Below are 8,131 nucleotides of genomic sequence, written 5' to 3' on the forward strand. Positions count from 1 at the left end.
CCATGCATTCCAAAGGAAGTATTCAGAATGAGTTATTCAACTGAAATGATTCTGTATATTCATTTGGTTAGTGCTCTCCATGATCTTGGGATGTCCATACCCTAACCCTATCTGTTTATTTTATTTTATTTGGATAACCATTAGCTTTTGCAGAAGCATCAGCTACTCTTCCTAGAGTCCACAAAAAAACACAAAACATGACAAGTAACAGAACACGGATAGACAAGAACAGTCATTTAAATGTAAAATACGATATACAAACAATACAACAATAAAAAAGAATACAAACAATACAACAACAACAACAAAAATACAAACAATACAACAACAAAAATGGTGTGTGTGTGTGTGTGTTAGAGTGTGTGTGCCTGTGTTTGTATATCCTGCTGTTCTATGAGGTGTTTGCTGTTTGCTTGAGTAATTGGAGATGGAAGGGAGTTCCATGCAATTATGGCTCTGTATAATACTGTGCGTTGCTGTGAATTTGTTTGGACTTGGGGACTGTGAAGAGAGACCCCTGGTGGCATGTCTTGTGGGGTATGTATGGGTGTCTGAGTTGAATGTTATTTGATTATGCAGACAATCTGGAATTGTCATCACAATAATATTTCTCATAAAAACTAGAAGAGAAGCAGTTAATCTCTCGTCGACCTGACTGGTATGCATGTTGTTGATTTCAGTTCTGTATGTGCAGTTAAGGGCAAGGCATGCTGCTCTGCTCTGAGCCAGCTGCAGCTTTGCTAGGTCTTTCTTTGCTGCACTTGACCATATTACAGGGCATTAACCATTAAAGATGGGAGAAGACCAGAACCGGAACAACTAGTTCAGGTGATTTCTGTCGAAATCACAGAACATATTTTTATGACAGACATACCCCTCTCCATCTTCACAACAACTGTGTCAATATAACTTGCCCATGATAATTGATCATCCAATGTTATACCTAGGAGTTTATCTTCCTCAACTTGCTCAATGGTCACACACTTTATACACAACTCCAGTTGAGGTTTAGGTCTTAGAGAATGTTTTGAACCAAATACAATGCTTTTAGTTTTAGATCTGTACATAAGACCAGTTTATTACCATTCTGATACTGATTGTAACCAGTGGTGGAAAAAGTACTCCATTTTTTTAAAATACTTTTGATACCTAAGTACATTTTAGCAACTATACCTAGACATGATCCCACAAAGCACAAAGGGGAAATGGCTGCCTAAATATGATCCCCAATCAGAGACAACGATAAACAGCTGCCTCTGATTGGGAACCATACCAGGCCAACATAGAAATATAATCACCTAGATGACCCACCCTAATCACACCCCGAACTAACCAACATACAGAATAAAAAACGCTCTATGGTCAGGGCGTGACATTCCAACTGGTTTGAAATTGTGAATGTCCTCAAATTGTTCAGAGAACATTAAGAAACAACGTTCTTCTTTGAGAATTTCAGTACTTCAGCATAATGTTTCCTTATGGTTCTATTTAAAGTCATGTTCTCACATTGTTCCAAGAACATTAAGAAAATATCCCATAAAAACCACAAGAAAACTTTAGTAACGGTCAGAAAACATTATACGAATTTTATTTAAAAACATATACAGTGCTTTCAGAAAGTAATCATACCCCTCGACTTATTTCAGATTTGTTGTGTTACAGCCTGAATTAAAAATGGATGAAATATACTGAACAAAAGTACAAGCACTACATGTAAAGTGTTCAGTCATATGTTTCATGAGCTGAAATAAAAGATCACAGAAATGTTCCATACGCACCAAAAGCTCATTTCTCTCTAATTTTGTACACAAATTTGTTTACATCCCTGTTACTGAGCATTTCTCCTTTGCCATGATAATCCCTCCATCTGACAGGTGTGGCATATCAAGAAGCTGATTAAACAGCATGATCATTACACAGGTGCACCTTGTGCTGGGGACAATAAAATGCCACTCTAAAATGTGCAGTTTTGTCACACAACACAATGCCACAGATGTCTCAAGTTTTGAGGGAGTGTACAATTGGCATGCTGATTGCAGGAATGTCCACCAGACATGTTGCGAGATAACGCAATGTTAATTTCTCTACCAATGTCGTTCTAGAGAATTTGGCAGTACGTCCAACCAGCCTCACAACCGCAGATCATGTGTAACCACGCCAGCCCAGAACCGCCAGTCTAGTATGGCATCGTGTGGGCGAGCGGTTTGCTGTTGTCAATGTTGTGAAGAGAGTGCAGTGGCGGTGGTGTTATGGTATGACCACACATAAGCTACGGACAATGAACACAATTGCATTTTATCGATGGCAATTTGAATGCACAGAGATACCGTGACGAGATCCTGAGGCCCATTGTCGTGCCATTCACCCGCCGCCATCACCTCATGTTTCAGCATGGTAATGCACGGTCCCATGTCGCAAGGATCAGTACACAATTCCTGAAAGCAGAACATGTCCCAGTTCTTCCATGGCCTGCATACTCACCAGACATGTCACCCATTGAGCATGTTTGGGATGCTCTGAATCGACAGCGTGTTTCAGTTCTCACCAATATCCAGCAACTTCGCACAGCCATTGAAGAGGAGTGGGACAACATTCCACAGGCCAGAAACAACAGCCTGATCAACTCTATGCGAAGGAAATGTGTCGCACTGCATGAGGCAAATGGTGGTCACACCAGATACTGACTGATTGTCTGATCCAGACGCCCCTCATTTTTTAAAAGGTTTCTGTGACCAACAGATGCCTATCTGTAATATATTTCAGTTGACTGATTTCCTTATATGAACTATAACTCAGTAAAATCTTTGAAATTGTTGCACATTGCGTTTTATATTTTTGTTCACTGTATATTTTTTCTCTCACCCATCTACACACAATACCCCAGAATGAAAAAGTGAAAACATGCTTTTAGAAATTATCGCAAATGTATTGAAAATTAAATACAGAAATATGTAATTAACATCCGGATCCACACCCTTGAGCCAAAACATGTTAGAATCACCTTTGGCACCGATTACAGCTGGAAGTATTTCTAGGTGAGTCTCGAAGAGCTTTGCACACCTGGATTATACAATATTTCAACATTATTATTTTTTTAAATTCTTCAAGCTCTGTCAAGTTGGTTGTTGATCATAGCTAGACAGCCATTTTCAAGTCTTGACATAGATTTTCAAGACGATTTAAGTCAAAACTGTAACTAGGCCACTCAGGAACATTCACTGTTATATTGGTAAACAACTCCAGTGTATATCCAGCCTTGTGTTTTAGGTTATTGTCCTGCTGAAAGGTGATTTTGTCTCAGAGTGTCTGGTGAAGGAGAAGAGGACCAAGGTGCATTTTAATAAACAAAATAAACTGAACACTGAAATGAAAAAAATAATAAAGAGTGAGAATGAAAACGAAACAGTTCTGTAAGGAATACGCACAAAACAGAAAACAATCACCCACAATGGGGAAAACAGGCTACCTAAGTATGATTCTCAGAGAGACGGAGAGACAGCCTGGTGCGTGGGACTGCCACCGGAGGCCTGGTGCGTGGAGGAGGCACGGGATGGACCGGACCGTGGAGGCGCACTGGAGGTCTCAAGCACCGAGCCTGCACAACCTGTCCTGGCTGGATACTCCCCATAGCCCGGCAAGTGCGGCGGGGTGGAACAGACCGCACTGGGCTGTGCTGGCGAACCAGGGACACCGTGCATAGGGCTGGTACCATATACCCCGAGCCGAGGAGACGCACTGGAGACCAGATGCGCTGAGCCGGCCTCATTTCTCCTGGCTCGATGCCCACTCTAGCCCGGCCGATACGAGGCCTCACGGCATAACACGGTGCCTGCCCGGTCCACCTCTCTCCACGGTAAGCACGGGGAGTTGGCTCAGGTCTCCTGTCTGACTTAGCCACACTCCCCGTGTGACCCCCCCCCCCCAATACATTTTTGGGGCTACCTCTCGTCCCTGTTGCGCTGCCGTGCTAGCTCCTCATAATGCCGCCGCTCGGCTTTGGCTGCCTCCAGCTCTTCCCGGTGGCGGCAATATTCCCCAGCCTGTGCCCAGGGTTCCCTACCGTCCAAAATCTCCTCCCATGTCCAGGAGTCCAGAACCCTCTGCTCCTGGTTACCACGCTGCTTGGTCCAGTTGTGGTCGGTGATTCTGTAACGGTTTTCGTCTGGTGAAGGAGAAGAGGACCAAGGTGCAGCGTGGTAAGTGTTCATTTTAATAAACTAAATTAACTGAACACTGAAATGACAAAAATAATAAAGAGCGAGAATGAAAACAAAACAGTTCTGTAAGGAATATGCACAAAACAGAAAACAATCACTGACAACCAAAATGGTGAAAACAGGCTACCTAAGTATGATTCTCAATCAGGGACAACGATCGACAGCTGCCTCTGATTGAGAACCATACCAGGCCAAACACAGAAATGGAAAACATAGAAAAACAACGTAGAATGCCCACCCCAACTCACGCCCTGACCAAACTAAAACAGAGACATAAAAAAGGAACTAAGGTCAGGACGTGACACAGAGTGTCTGTTCAAAAGCAGACTGAACCAGGTTTTCCTCTAGGATTTGACCTGTGCTTAGCTCTATTCCATTAATTTTTATCCTAAAAAACTCCCTAGTCCTTCCCGATGACAAGCATACCGATAACATGATGCAGCCACCACCATACTTGAAAATATTAAGAGTGGTACTCAGAGATGTGTTGTGTTGGATTTGCCCCAAACATAACACTTTGTAGTCAGGACAGTTAATTTCTTAGCCACATTTTTTGCAGTTCTACTTTAGTGCCTTATTGCAAACAGGATGCATGTTTTTGAATGTTTTATTCTGTACAGTCTTCCTTTTTTCACTATGTAATTTAGATTAGTATTGTGGAGTAAGTCAAATGTTGTTGATCCATCCTCAAAGTTCTCCTATCACAGTCATTATACTCTGTAACTGTTTTAAAGTAACCATTTGCCTCATGGTGAAATCCCTGAGCGGTTTCCTTCCTCTTCAGCAACTGAGTTAGGAAGGACGCATATATCTTTGTAGTGACTGGGTGTATTGATACACCATACAAATTGTAATTAATAACTTCACCATGCTCAAGGGGATACTCTATGTCTGTTTGTTTGTTTTTGCCCGTCTACCAATAGGTGCCCTTCTTTGCGAGGCATTGGAATACATCCCTAATCTTTGTGGTTGAATCTGTGTTGAAATTACCTTACAGGTAATTGTATGTGTGGGGTATAGAGATGAGGAAGTCATTCAAAAATAATGTTAAACACCTAATATTGCACACGAAGTGAGTCCATGCAACTTATTATGTGACTTGTTAAGCAAATGTATACTTTGAATTTATTTAGACTGCTATTACAAAGGAGTTGAATACTTCTTAACTCAAGACATTTCAGCTTTTCATTTTTTATTAATTTGTAAAAATGTCCAAAACCATAATTCAACTTTCACATTATGTGGTATTGTGTGTAGGCCAGTGACACAAAATCTCAATTTAATCAATTTTAAATTCACGCTGTAACACAACAACATTTGGAAAAAGTCAAGGGGTGTGATTCACTGTGTGAATACTTTGTGAAGACACTGTACATTCCGTTCTCTGCATCAACAAAACTCTCTCTATCCTCTATCTTGTTAAGAGTGTTCAGGTATGTTGGCCATGGCCACTAATTAACTACACCTGATCTTAATGAGTGTTTGTTTCCTTTTAAATGGGGTCTGTTTGAGTAGACTGAAATGAACAGCTTTGTTTGAGTTTTTAAAAAACATGGCATACTAGATCCTTCCTGGTGGCTCAGTGGACTAATTCCATGGATTGAGAACAGAAGATCATAGGTTTACCTCTCACTGATGCCATGCCACAATAAAAAATCAATGTGTTTGCATGATTAATGCTTAGGGAAATAAATGTCTTTCTGTGCTTGGAGTTCAAAACAGTTAAGCTAGCAGTGTTGTTAAAAGTCTTACTGAAAAATGTTCTCAGAACGTTATTAAATTATCTTCAAATAAACTAGAATTTCCACTCTCAAACATTATTAAAACCCTAGGAAAACTTTCAGGGAACCATAGTAAAACATTCTGAGAACCTCATAGCAACTTAAAAATGTATGTTCCCAGAACAGATAAAATATTCACTTCCATTCTCAGAACGTTTAAAAAACGTCCAGTTTTAACGTTTAGGAAACATATGGCTTTGTTCCCAGAACCAATGGGAAACAAAAAGCCTACGTTCCCACAACTCCCAATGAACTAAATGTGCTAGTTTGGCACAAAAACATTTCTCTAATACCTTCAATGCTGTTCTATTTGTACTTAAGTTAACCAGGCTTCTTAATGATCCTATTATATACTTCATCATGACCCAGTTGGGTCTGAACACCTATAACGATAACATTCTGAAGGAGGGAAGCTCTTGTCTTAGTAAGTTACCAACACCATGGTGAAGTTGGATGCTCTCAGGCAAACAAGCACAGGGCCCTATTCTGTCTGCTGGGCCTCCAGTGGGCCCTCTGCCAGGACCCTCCCCGCCATGCTGGCCCATATGCCAGGGTATATTTCACTCAGAGTGGCTGGCTGCAATAACGGTTGCGGTAGCACCACTGAGTTGAGATGACCATCTGTCCACCAGAGAGCTAACAGGGCCTGGGCAGCCTGCAGCCTGTCAACTACTAGACCAGAGAGTAGAACAATCTCCAGTCAGTTTGTTTGAGGGACCAAGATTATCCAGTAATGCCTACTTTTAAGTACTCTTATAAGTCAGGGTTGTGGGGAGGGGGGAACGTATTAAGAGCACCCACAACATTCTGTATCCTATTTTGTATCATTTTCACTTTTAGAGTTTATTATTCCACTCTATTTGTTTGTTTCCGATGGTAATATATCAAAACCGCAGCAAATGACAAAGAGTAGTCAGGCTGATCATTGATTTGTAAGGACCCACAATAATGGGAAGAGGATAATTAGGTGAGAAGTTCAGGGCCAGGGAAGATAAGTCTTGGTGAATGTAGTATTTCTGGTAAACAAGCTAGACAGCTGAACTGAGAGAGTTTTCTTTGTACTTTGAACACGCTGCCTTGCCAGTACAATCTGTGTGCATTTCGTGTGGGTGACGTGGCTGAGTGTAGACAGACTGTACCCAGCCAGGGCGGTGTGTGTGTGTGTGTGTGTGTGTGTGTGTGTGTGTGTGTGTGTGTGTGTGTGTGTGTGTGTGTGTGTGTGTGTGTGTGTGTGTGTGTGTGTGTGTGTGTGTGTGTGTGTGTGTGTGTGTGTGTTTGTGGTTTGAGTGTCTAAGTGTCTGTTTTGTGTACCTGTGTCTGTATTTTGTCACTGTTTTTTTGTGAGTGTCTGTAGTCTTCTAGTGTGCTGGTGTGTGTTATTATTCAGACTGATGGTCACAAAGCTGCTCAGCCCTTGCAGATAACCTATGAGACATAATGGCGTTGCTTTGTTCTTGACCAATAGCCAATATTACTAATGTCTCTATGACATAACCACCACCCTCTTTCACCCTCTCTCTTTGTCCATCTGTTCCTTTAAATTTTACACTATCTTTGTTAATCTCTTCCTTTGAATTTTACACTATTATCTTTCTTCCTTTTGTTGTTTCTGCTTTCTCCCACGGTAGTTATCTCCCAATTACCTAGCTAACATTGTGTGCTGTAGTGGTGTCTCTCCCACTGACAGAATCTCAGAGTTAGCCTGCCTGGACAATCCACTGGCCTTTTCAAAGGACATTACATTTGACATTTATATTTAGCAGACACTTTTATCCAGAGTCAGTGCATTGATGTTATAGTCAACAGTTAGCCTGTTGATGTCAACTGACTGAGCTTATTTAAACTTCATGTTCTTAAATAGATAGTATGAAATGTGATGTAGGCCTACCTACCGGTTGTTGATTTTTTTAACACTCATACAGACAGTGGTTGTCAATTTTCCATTGTAGACTCTAAACCTAAATCTATTTTTCTCTCTACTTCTGGGTCTCCCTGTCCTCTCTTGGCTCTTGTCCTCCACACAAATGATCTAATTTCAGCACTAATATGTCAGCATATAATGAATTGTACTGGTTACAATTATCTTTAACACTCTTGTTTCATCTGTTTAATTGATTAATACATTTAGTGGAT

This window comes from Oncorhynchus tshawytscha, linkage group LG07 (assembly GCF_018296145.1).
Source record: "Oncorhynchus tshawytscha isolate Ot180627B linkage group LG07, Otsh_v2.0, whole genome shotgun sequence".
In the NCBI taxonomy this organism is placed as follows: domain Eukaryota; kingdom Metazoa; phylum Chordata; class Actinopteri; order Salmoniformes; family Salmonidae; genus Oncorhynchus; species Oncorhynchus tshawytscha.